The sequence below is a fragment of the Moschus berezovskii genome, chromosome 15 (assembly GCF_049115385.1).
Source record: "Moschus berezovskii isolate FMDL1 chromosome 15, NW_MosBer_1.0, whole genome shotgun sequence".
NCBI classification, from domain to species: Eukaryota; Metazoa; Chordata; class Mammalia; order Artiodactyla; family Moschidae; genus Moschus; species Moschus berezovskii.
The window spans coordinates 76,349,531-76,362,879 of record NC_142474.1 but is presented as its reverse complement, the minus strand read 5'-3'; positions in this window follow the sequence as shown (position 1 = coordinate 76,362,879).

Here is a 13,349-nt window from a genome sequence, read left to right as displayed (position 1 = left end):
TTTTGAATTAGAGTTTCTCCTGATAAATGCCCAGGAGTGGGATCCCTGGATCATATGGTAGCTCTATTTTTAATTTTTTTGAGAAACCTCCCATAGAGGTCATACCAGTTTACATGGAATATGGATTCCCCATAGAGGTTGCACCAGCTTACATGGAATATGGATTTCATAATGGATGTGGATGCGACACTGATTCTAAAAGCTGCAGGTCCAAAAAGAGAGCCCCTCTTGTTCCATTTGGTGCTGTGACGTAAAGCCTGCAATGAGATTCAGGTGCAGGAGGGGATGAGGCAGGGCTCAGTCTAATTCTGGAGGAAGCAAGGTCCTTTCCAAGGAGTAGAAGCTGAGCTTACAGGAGATGGAAGTGTGAGCTCTACAGGCAGAAGTCGAAGGGAAGAAAGGAACATGGAGAAAGAAAGAGGAAATAAACAGAATAAAAATAAAGAGAGGTGGTCAGAAGAGAAAGAAGGAAGTAGAAAAGAGTAAACTAAAATTAGAATGAGTACCTTCCACGTGCCAGCCACTTTGCTATTCACTTCAGACCCGTTAACCCCATTCATTCTCACAGAACCCCACACATTAGATGTTACTGCTTATAATTTAAGAGGCTTCTCTGGTGGCTCAGACAGTAAAGAATATGCCTCCAATGCAGGAGACCCAGGTTTGATCCCTGGGTTGGGAAGATCCCCTGGAGAAGGGAATGGCTACCCACTCCAATATTCTTACCAGGAGAACTCCATGGACAGAGAAGCCTGGCGGGCTACAGTCCATGGGGTCGCAAAAGAGTCAGACACGATTGAAGCGCCTTAGTACGTACGGATACTTTAGAGGAAACAGAGAAGAGGCTGACTGACTCTCAGTAGGACTGAGAGCTGTTGGAGGCTGCAGTCTGCATTGTCTGAGGCTTTGGATTCATGCTTTATTTTTCATTGACAATCAGATTCCAAAAGAAGCCAAATAGGTAACATGAAGGTGTCATTTGGACTGGGGTTAGGAACGGTGGCCAGACAGAGAATGCTTGCCCCAATTAAAAATTAAGTATTGTGTTTACTTTGCAAAACCATTCTGAGTGTCCGTTGGTGAACGTTTTGTCTTTTTCCTGTCATGTTTGCTCTCAGTACTCTCCCTTCCTACCGTCCTCTGATTCCCTCTTAGTTCACCTCTCCTGCCTCTCAGCTCCAAAGATTCTTTCTTAACTAGAAAAATTCTCTTTATTTCTTCCCTTTAATCCACCAGGATTCCTGGGTCAGTTAAAATTCTATCTCCTTTCCTTTTTAACTTTGCTAACATAAATAATAAATTTTAACTTGTTCCAGTAAAAGAACAGTTCGTTTAGAGTCTGGGTGATAGAAGCACTCTTAGGAATGTTCAAGTCTACGTTGGGAAAATTTAAGGGCTGGAGCTTACATGCTTTCCCAGGTTCACACAGGTTTCCCAGGGTCTTGATTTTTGATGAACAGCCAAATGTTAAAGCTCAGCGTTCCCTTCTTTCTGTAGAACGGTTTCCTCTGTCTTTTATTCAAATAACAGAAAACCCCTGCTTCTTCACTCATAACCATTAAGAAAAGGAATTCAGGTAGTAAATATATAGGTGAAAGTGATAATATATCATATTTATATAAAGCTTCACAGTTTAAAATGATCTCATTTGCTCATCACAACAAACTTAGGAAATGGGGATAAAATATATTATTTCTACTTTCCAGATGGACAAATGAAGACTCAGAGGATTTGTCTTATTTTGCCCAAATTATACCCCGTAAAAGTTAAGATGAGAAATCCAGTCTCTGATCCTTAATTGAATACCCTTTTAAATGTGCCAGTGTTTCTCATAAAGAAATCAATATTTATGGCAGTTAATGTTGCTTCATTTGTTTCTTTTTCTCCGAATTTGCTACCTGCTAATGTGTTTTAGGATCATATTAACTACTCAGCTTCATTGGTGCCATGTCCTCATCTCTCATGAACCCCTGATGCAAGTATGTGAACTAGCCCAGGCTAGTTAGCTGGAGGAAGAGAGATTAATGAGCCCATCTGTACTAATCTGAGGCAATCCTAGACTAGCCTTCCATCAGGCAATCCCAGATATGTGAGAGAGCCTGACCAAGATCAACAGAGGGGCCTCCTTGAGCTATAACTGCCTGCAGAAGGCAAGGTTACAAGTACACTCTGCTAACCTGGAGACCTGTGAGCAATAACAAATGTTTATTACTTTAAGATATTGAATTTTGGGGTTGGTTGTTATGGAGCAGTAGCTAAATGATGCAAAGCCTTATCTTGGGGACTAGTGGTACAGATCTGACATAGACAAACCACCACAGTTTCTGCAAACCACTCAGTTGGTTTTTAAAGATAATATATTTGGAATCTGACTTCCAAATAAAAAACTTTAAAAAAAATTTTTTGAAGTTGCGAGACCACTTGCTTATCTGATAGATTGATGGTGTATTTCTGTGTATAGAAATAATTTGAAGATGTGTTCAAGGTGGGCCAACTGACTGAATATTATTAAACAAAACCTACCTGGCTGTTAACATTTTGATGAATAGTGCATTGTTTTGAAAATACCCAGTCATTTCACTAAAACAACTTTTAATTCCCTGTTCCATACATTTCAGATTTCTCTATAAGGAATCCAAATGAGCCCAGAATATAGAGTGGAATAAGAGTTAATATACTAAGCTGTACATTTTCAGTGGGGGCCATATTGCCCCCAAAGGAAAGAAGATTGGTTCTTTGGGGGCAAAAACCTTAGATGTTACAATGGCGTGTGGCCTTCCAGAAAACCCTAGTGCATATAAATATATAGTATATCCATGATATTAGACTTGGGGAGGAGAGGGATGATCTAGTATAAAAAAGTCTCCTTAGGGGAGGCGATAAAAAAAAAGTTGTGAAACATTGTTCTAAGCAGAAGTTGGCACCAAATTGTAATGGGCAATACTTTTTTTCATCATATTCTCTTACATCATTTATTTTCCTCTTAATTTATAGCCTTTAATGATGTTTCTGTTTTCCATTTTCACTCAAAATGAAATCCATTTCTCCTCATTTCTGGAATAGCTTCCAGAGTAGAATCCTTGCTAATATTTTCACCATCACCATCATTAATTATTTACTTTTTATAAGGAACCACTAGCAAACACTCTCTCTAGATAAATATATTCCATCTGCTACAGAGTTCTCTAGCCTTGTTTCCATGGAGTCCCTGTAGATACAAGTCCCTTACACCTGACTGGTTTAGCAGCAAGTGTGAGAGAAAACAGCTGACTGATGTACCCAGGTAAGGTGGTAAGAGTCTTTTCATACGGTGGTCTCCTGGGAGGCAAGGGTTTCTGCTAGAGCAGCCCTCTGGCCTCTCTCTGTCTCCTCCCCCTTAGCCCTGAAGGAGCAGAGACTCAACTAATAAGTGAGGCTGAAAGAAGCTGAGAATCCTTGGCTCAGTTCCTACCCCGCAGGATCAACTTGCCAGCAAAGAGTATTCATCCCCATCTGTTCCTTAGGCAAGGTTTTCAGGAACATCCCCCACTAGGGAGGATGGTGTTTCCCCAAGTACCTGTAACTCATATATAAGTTCCAAAGGAGCCATATTGGCAGCAGAAAGAAGGTACTTTCTTGAACTAGCCTTTTTCAGTCATAAAAGTTTTCCTGTGATCTTTGATGCCTGTGTCTATCAGTTGGCTCCAGGCTTGGGTGGGTAAAAATATGGGTGCAAGACACTTGTTTCCTTAAATCTGCACATGAATTTCCCTTAGATGAAGCTTTTCTAAAGTTGAGATAACCTTCTCAAGTTCAACTTCTATACACAGCCCTTCAGTTGGACCTAGAATGGCTGGATTCCATAGTTTATGCCTCCTACACGGCTAATCCCACCTCCTGTGTATGAACCACAAACCACAGAATGCATTAGGATCGCCACAAATGGGTCAAGCTTGACAATCTTAGGTCAATCTTAAATACCTCTGTAGAGCTCATGATTGAGAGTCCAGAATCCTTAAAAGGGAAAGTTCAGTACTGTCTCCTTTTATCTGGAAATGATTCCTTCATATACTTATTCAGCAAATACACATACCGCACACATCACAAGCACTCTGCATTTGCTACCCTGCTCTCTTGCTGCAAGAGATGCTTGTAAGACACATTTCTAAATTGTGAGACCTAAGCAGACTTGCTGCACAACTTCTGCAAAGACTTCTGCTTTAAGTGTAAACCTGGTTGGCATTTCTTTCTTTTCCTGACTTCATTGTGGACCTTGAAGCACAGCAGCCTTCCTGCACCATGCATTTAATAACAATGAGGGTGAGACGAGATCAATCATGAGTTGAGCGTGTTGAAGCAGGAAGACAGAAAGAGCCAGAACTCCTCTTGGCAGTTGAAATGATAGGAGTCAAAGCCACCAAGTACCTTCCTCCAGATTCCTTTTTACTCTGTGGGGGCAATAAATCTTATTTATTAAGTCGCTGCTAGTCAGGCCTTTTGTCACTCGCAGTCAGATGTTTTCCTGATGTATGACAGACAACAGTGGATCTGCTTCCTACTCTGAAGTTGCTCATAGTCTAGAGTGACCTCAACAGAAGTGAAAAGTATTATGATAAAGGTAAATAAAGGAAGACTCCAAATAGAAAATGGGCCCTAGTTTAATCAAGGGTGAACTTTTTGGAATAGTTAAATCTAGGATAAAGCCTGGAAAAGCAGAGACATTACTTTACTGACTAAGGTCTGTTTGGTCAAAGCTATGGTTTTTCCAGCAGTCATGTATGGATATGAGAGCTGGACCGTAAAGAAGGCTGAGTACCAAAGAACTGATACTTTTGAACTGTGATGTTGGAGAAGACTCTTGAGAGTCTGTTGGACTGCAAGGAGATCCAACCAGTCCATCCTAAAGGAAATCGGTCCTGAATATTCACTGAAAGAACTGATTCTGAAGCTGAAGCTCCAATCCTTTGGCCACCTGGTGTGAAGAGCTGACTCATTAGAAGAGACTCTGATGCTGGGAAAGAAGAAGGCAGGAGGAGAAGGGGATGACAGAGGATGAGATGGTTGGATGGCATCACCGACTCTATGGACATGAGTTTGAAGAAGCTCTGGGAGATGGTGAAGAACAGGGAGGCCTGGCGTGCTGCAGTCTGTGGGGTCGCAAAGACTTGGACATGACTGAGTGGCTGAACAACATAGGGTTAAGTGGTCTAGAGCAACAAGTACAAGCAATAGTAACAAGACAGTAGAGTTAGAAGAGAGGAAAGGAGTGAAGCCAGATGAGGACAAAGAGAGAGTCAAGGGCAAGGCGTGAATCAGATCAAACCTGCCCCAACCCACACCTGTTCTATGCTGAATGGCAGAACTGTATTGCAACCATTATGCATTGTAGATGAGATATTATGTCCAATCATTGTTTATTTCCTACCGGTCTCCTTTTCATCAAGAAACATATCTCCTTACATGTACTGAAAAATTTGGGGATGATTCAATATACAAATCTCATAAGCTTTCCTTAATCTTCAGTTCAGTTCAGTTCAGTCGCTCAGTCGTGTTCGACTCTTTGCGACCCCATGAATCACAGCACGCCAGGCCTCCCTGTCCATCACCAACTCCCGGAGTTCACCCAAACTCATGTCCATCGAGTCAGTGATGCCATCCAGCCATCTCATTCTCTGTCGTCCCCATCTCTTCCCACCCCCAATCCCTCCTAACATCAGACTTTTCCAGTGAGTCAACTCGTCGCATGAGGTGGCCAAAGTATTGGAGTTTCAGCTTTAGCATCAGTCCTCCCAATGAACACCCAGGACTGATCTCCTTTAGGATGGACTGGTTGGATCTCCTTGCAGTCCAAGGGACTCTCAAGAGTCTTCTCCAGCACCACAGTTCAAAAGCATCAATTCTTCGGCAATGGGAAATAGATGGGGAAACAGTGGAAACAGTGTCAGACTTTATTTTCTGGGGCTCCAAAATCACTGCAGATGCTGATTGCAGCCAAGAAATTAAAAGACACTTACTCCTTAATCTTAGCTGGGGGCAATTCAGAAGCCAAGCTTTGTCTCAGATGTTTAACAATAAATATTCTATTCAATATTCTCCTTTAAAGAAAACATGTTTTGGACCCAAATCTGTACTCTATCTTCCTTGAAATTCTCCAAATTCTTTATGCTTTCATGGCCCGGTTCTTCTGTTGCCTTTAGTGATAGCTGAGTGAAATGAGGGGACTTGTGGAAAATCCTCATAGGTGGCCATTCTTGCCTGAGAGGAGAGAAGGAGGAATCACAGGGTGGCCTAGTGAGCTGAGCCAAACAGCCCTTAGCTAGGGGTATCTGGGATGAGCTCTTCTACTTGATCATTCTCCTTCCAGGAGTTGCCATTTCATTGACTGCAAGTTTTACCTTCTAGCTGCCCATGATTACTTAACAAACCTCAAATCTTGGTGACTTAAAACAACCACTATTTATTTAACTCATTATAAAAGTTCAGTTCTTGGTTCAAGTTTGTCTTATTACGGTTGGCTCTACTCATGCATTTATGGATAGCAAGTGGGCTGTGACCAGCTGCATTTTTGATGATTGTGGTTGTTAACAGCTGGACCACTGAGGTCTCTCATCCTCCAGCCTGGTTTACATGATGTCTCAGGTTCCAAAGCAACAAAGAAAGTGCTGATGTGTAAACATGTTTTAAGTCTCTGCTTGTGTTATGCTTGCTACCTGCCCAAGGTCATATTCCTCCTCTTAATGGGAGAAGCAGGGAATAGCAGAGGCACACTGGAAATAACACAGATAGGAAGTGCTTAACTAGTTGCCATCTTTGGCAATAAGACCACTACAGCTACACATTAAAATCAACTGGGTCTGTGCCTGATACCTGGGCAGGACACCAAATAAATTATATCAGAATGTTCTGGGAGTAGAACCTGGGATCAGTGCTTATTTATTTATTTATTGCCAATGGTCTAGGGCTCTATCTCCAGCTCTGGGGCAACAGTTTACAGAAGAGTTAGGCCTCCCAAGAAACTTTATTTTTCAGTAGGGATATATGATTTTTATTTAATTATTTAAAAAATTGAAGCATAGTTGATTTACAACGCTGTTTTAGTTTCAGGTATACAGCACAGTGATTCATACATATATGTTTCAGATTCTTTTCTCTTATAGGTTATTACAAAATATTGAGTATAGTTCCTGTGCTACACAGTAGGTCCTTGTTGGTTATCTATTTTATATGTAGGAGTGTGTGTGGGTTCATCGTTGTTCAGTCACTAAGTTGTGTCCTACTTTTTGTGATCCCATGGTATCAAACTCCTAATTTGTTCATCGCACCTTTCCCTTTTGGTAACCATAAGTTTGTTTTCTATGTCTATGGGTCTATTTCTGTTTTGTAAATACATTCATTCATATCATGTTTTAGATTCCACATATAAGTGATAGCATACAATATCTGTCTTTCTCTGATTTATATCTTTTGGTATGATAATCTCTAAGTCCATCCATGTAGCTGCTAATGGCATTATTCTATTTTTTTTTTTTATGATTGAGATGTGGTTATCGCATGTATGACTCTTTGCAATCCCATGGACTGCAACATGCCAGGCTTCCCTGACCATCACCATCTCTCAGAGTTTGCTCAAACTCATGTCCATTGAGTTGATGATATCATCCAATCATCTCATCCTCTGTCACCCCCTTCTCCTCCTGCCCTCAATCTTTCCCAGCCTCAGAGTCTTTCCCAAAGAGTCAGCTCTTGGCATCAGGTGGCCAAAGTATTGGAACTTCAGCTTCAGTATCAGTCCTTCGAATGAATATTCAGCGTTGATTTCCTTTAGGATAGACTGGTTGGATCTTCTTGCTGTTCCAAGGAATTCTTGAGTCTTCTCCAACACCACAGTTCAAAAGCATCAATTCTTCGGTGCTCAGCCGAAGAAAGAATTATGGTCCAGCTTTCACATCTGTACCTGACTACTGGAAAAAATATAGCTTTGACTATATAGACCTTTGTCGGCAAAGTAATGTCCCTACTTTTTAATACACTATCTAGGTTTGTCATAGCTTTCTCCCAAGGAGCAAGCATATTTTAATTTCAAGAGGGCATCCACCATCTGCAGTGATTTTGGAGCCCAAGAGAATAAAATCTGTCACTGTTTCCATTTTTTCCCCAATCTGTTTGCCATGAAGTTATGGGACCAGATACCATAATTTTAGTATTCTGAATGTTGAGTTTTAAGCCAGCTTTTAAACTCTCCTCTTTCACCTTCATCAAGAGGCTCTTTAGTTCTTCTTCGGTCTCTGCCATGAGGGTAGAGTCATCTGCATATCTGAGGCTATTGATATTTCTCCCAGGAATCTTGATTCCGGCTTGTGCTTCATCCAGTCCAGCATTTCTCATGATGTACTCTGCATATAAGTTAAATAAGCAGGCTGACAATAAACAGCCTTGGCATATTCCTTTCCCAATTTGGAACCAGTCTGTTGTTCCATGTCCAGTTCTTTTTTTTTCCATGTCCAGTTCTAACTGTTGCTTCTTGACCTGCATACAAGTTTCTCAGGAGGTAGGTAAGGTGGTCTGGTGGTCCCACTTCTTTAAGAATTTTCCACATTTTTTTGTGATCTATACAGTCTAAGGCTTTAGTGTATTCAATGAAGGAGAAGTAGATGTTTTTTCTGGAATTCCCTTAGTTTTTCTATGATCCAATGGATGTTGTCAATTTGACCTCTGGTTCCTCTGATTTTTCCAAAGCCAACTTGTAAATCTGGAAGTTCTCAGTTCACATACTGTTGAAGCATAGCTTGAAGGATTTTAAGTATTACTTTGCAAACACGTGAAATAAATTCAATTTTGTGGTAAGTAGTTTGAGCATTCTTTGGCATTGCCCTTCTTTGTGATTGGAATGGAAACTGATCTTTTCAAGTCCTGTGGCCACTGCTGAGTTTCCCAAATTTGCTAACATATTGAGTGCAGCACTTTAACAGCATAATCTTTTAGGATTTGAAATAGCTCAGCCAGAATTCCATCACCTCCAGTAGCTTTGTTCATAGTAATGCTTCCTAAGGCCCACTTGACTTTACACTCCAGGATGTCTGTCATGACTGAGAAGTATTCCACTGTATGTATGTACCACATCTTCTTCATCCATTCATCTGTCAATGGACATTTAGGTTGGGCCCATGCCGTGGCTATTGTAAACAGTGCTGCTGTGAACACAGGGTACATGTAACTTTTTGAATTATATTTTTGTCCAGATATATGCCCAGGAGTGGGATTGTAGGATCATATGGCAACTCTATTTTTAGTTTTTAAAGGAACCTCCCTGCTATTTTTCATAGAGGCTATAACAATTTACATTCCCACCAACAGTGTAGGAAGTTCCTTTGAGAAACTTATTTTACAGTTGGCAAAGTCTTCAGTGGGGCTTCCCAGGTGGTTCAGTGGTAAATAATCCACCTGCCAATGCAGGAGACACAGGTTTGATCCCTGGGGCAGGAAGATCCCCTGGAGAGGGAAATGACAACCCACTCTAGTATTCTTCCCTGGGAAATCCCATGGACAGAGGAGCCTGGCAGCCTACAGTCCGTGAAGTCACAAAAATGTCAGACAGGACTTAGTGACTAAACAAACAACAAAACTCTTCAGTAGTTCAGGACTTTTTGATATGCAAACACTGTTTTGGTCCAGCGGGGGCATGGATTGGGCACGTCAATCCAGTTAAAATTGGCCCCCATAGATCAGATTTCCTCAAACTTTGGTGTGTATCAGAATCATATGGAAGGCTTGTTAAAACACAAATTGCTGAACTGCATCCCCAGAGATCCTTGATAAATAGGTCTGGGGTGAGGCCCAAGAATATGCCTTGGAAGTTCTCAGGTACTGCTGCTGCTAATTGGACAGGACATTTTGAGAAACCACACACGTAGACATACAGTGTTACTGGTCGCTCAGTCGTGTCTGACCCTTTGTGACCCTATGGACTGTAGCCTGCCAGGCTCCTCTGTCCATGAAATTCTCCAGACCAGAATATTGGAGTGGGTAGCCGTTCCCTTCTCTAGGGGATCTTCCCAACCCAGAGATCGAACCTGGGTCTCCCGAATTGCAGGCGGATTCTTTACCATCGGAGCCACCAGGGAAGCCCTGGCGTTAGCTAAATATAGCATCTAACCAAGGTGGTCTCATTGTTCTGTGAAAGGACTGTGGTTATTACTGTGAGTTGAAGTGACTTTTGCAGGAGTTCTAAAAATCTTTTACTCCAGGACATTCAGATACAGCCAGAGAGTAAGTCACTCTGTCATAGGTTAGCAGGTTCTTTTCTGGGATAAGACTGTGACAATTCCTGAGGCTTTTCATGGGTCTCCCTCTTGACTAACAATCCAGTTCTATGCTTTCCCTCCCAGCTTTCTATTAAATGATGAGAAAAGATGAGGATTTGGAGTAGCCACAGCAAAGCAGCCTGAAATCTCCAGTCCCAACAATGAAAGTCTGAGACATTACAGAGAACTCATTCATCCAGTTAACAATGTTCAATCCAAACCCTCAACAGGTCTCAAATGAATCCCTGTGGAGTCTATGAACTTGACCCAATACCAACAGAGAGTTAGTAATAATAGGGAAAAACCACTCGCTTTTTGCAAGATAAGAGCCAGTGCATTTTAAGTAGTATTTGCAGCCCATGCCTTGAGCATAAGGAACAAAACACTCTGACTTTTCCTGATAATTGCAATGGAGAATGAAAGGACTCTTATCAGCACAGGCCAGAAAATTATTTTCTATTCTTTTATGTAATCACCCACCTATGGATAGAGTACACACGCCATCTAAGTATTCCCACCCAATTCTAGGTAATGCGACTTCAAGAGTTTGTTATTCACACACAGTTCACTCTCCATGGGAATCTCAAAAGCAGAAGGATGGTTTTACTTAATATATAAGCCATTGCTTGATACTCATAGCAACATTACTAGCTTTGCCAGAGCTGGACACAACTCTAACCCCAATCTAACCAGTGCTCAGCCTTGGTCCCTGAAGTGTTACCGATCTACCCTTGGCCCCCCAGTAATTTTTGATGCTTGAGGCGCCTTTTCTTTATGCCAGTGCCGCTGAATATCCTGGGTATTTTTCTCTCTGCAATCATTCAGGACACACTTTATCTTAGACTCCTTCTTTTTGTTTTTTTGGTCAGGACACACTTTCTCCTAAACATTTTTGAGTAAGCCCCTATAGCAGAGATGTTTGGGCCTCAAAAAACACGGTTATTTCCGTTTTACCATGAGTTCTCTCCCCTTCCATGTGCATATAGGAATGCCATAGGGGCACCAGTTCATGTACACACAACAAAAATTATTATTAGGGAAATAACGATCTCCAAGTCTACATTAATAACCTTGATTTCTGCTCAGGGGCCCGGTCAGGGAGGGCTCCCCCAGGACTCAGAAGCTTGTTTTTGCTCCCCCCACCAGCATGTTTATATATTCCTGCATCCCTCCTTTGGCCACCGCGTCTGCTTTGTTTCTGGAGTCTGTTTACCAGCTGTAGTAAGTGGGACAAAATACGTCAACTCATTCCCAAGTATTTCAGGTTTGGACAAAAGCAGGAAAGGCCAAGTTTCCTGGCACAGAAACCTCAGCCAGGCTGGGCTTAGCCTCCTTCACTTTCCTTTCATTCCTGCAGCACTGTCCCCTTCCTCCACCCTTTTTCTTCTACATCAACTCTGTTTTTTCCTCCTTTATAATAACCTCAAATACTTGCCTATTTCTTAGCTGTGAGGTTTCAGTCTAGGAAGAGTTAAAGTTATTCTCTTCATAATCACACTGGTTCACAAATCTCTTAGGCTGTGTGTCGTGCCAGCGATGGTAATGGGGTATAGTGGAGCGTGCCTGGGGTTTAGACCACCTACTCCGTCTGACTATCCCATCTAATCACTGGGCCAATGCACCAGAAATCTCATGAGGGTAGTTTCTTAAAAAACATGTCAAATAAAATGTGGGTAACCCAGGAATTAAGCCAATTGACAATATTAACGTTACTGTACATACTCAGTAAGTGGCTGTGGGTGAAACGACCACTTGCTGGAGACTACGCACACGAATACACTGTGGAGAGTAAATAAACACCACCAGCCACATGAACGTGCTTATCTCAAGCTGACCAACTTGGAGCGATTTTGAGTTCTATAGGACCCACACTGCATAGAACAAAACAAAACGTGGAGACTGAGGAAATTGTTTCAAATGGGCTTTCTAGTTCAAAATTCAGTCAATTTCTCAAAAGTAGAAAAGAGTAGATTCAGTAATTTGCAAGATCTAACTTTATCATATCTTTCTTTCTAGGATTTCAAATTTCATATTTTTTCTCTTTGTCCAAAGCAAACTCAGGTGAGACCAGTTTGAATGTTTGATTACAAAGTTTACTAATCTTTTAAAATATGTTTAATCTGCTAATATTTATTGTCTGGAGATTTAGTTCATTTACATTTATTGTCATTACTAATATATTTGAACTCACTTATTTAGTTTTATTTTGCCGTTTATACTTGATCTATTTTTAAAACTATTTTTTTTGGTTTTCTTTTCTTACTTTGCTTTGAAATAAGGTTCACCTAATTCTAACCTTTTCTCTGTACTAATTTTCTCTTTCCTAAACCTATAGTTTGTTTTTTCTTTTTAGAAAATACCCTGGAAATTTTAATATCACCATTTAACGTTATAATAGCCTAAAATGAATGTTAGTACATTTATCTGCTTCCTGAACAATACAATACTTTTAAGACACTTTAATCATCCACTCAAGTTATATGTTTTGTTGTTCAGGATATTGGGTCTGTCTTGAATTTGTGTTTTTTATTATTATTTACATTGTGAATATTTGTTTGGCTTTTGTGTCATTTATTCTTTTTTTTGGTTCACAATTCCCTCTCATACCTCAGCTCTACCTTTCTGGAATCACCTGTTTTCTTCTTAGAGCACCTTCTTTAGGCAATCTTTAGAGCAGAATTGCTGTGAGCAAGCCCACTCATTTGTGTATGACTTTCTTTCTCTCTCTCATGAAGTATGCCATGAGTGATATAATGAAAATGTGTTGCTTAAAGTATAATGTTGAAATTAACACCCACCCAGGTTAAACTTTGTCAGTTTCTGTTTGTCTACATTTGCTTTTGTTATTGAGAGAATTTTTTAATTGAGTATAGAATTCGAGGTTGACCAATATCTTCTTTCTTTGAAGTTATTGTCATCACACTTGTTTCTGTCTTCCATTATTTTTCAGAAGAAATTGGCTATCTAAATTTTATTCCTTTGTTGGTATTGTGGCTTTCCTTTGTGATTGCTTTTAAGATCTTTTATTTTGTGCGTACTAAAATACGTCAAAGGGTATGGAATTTATTG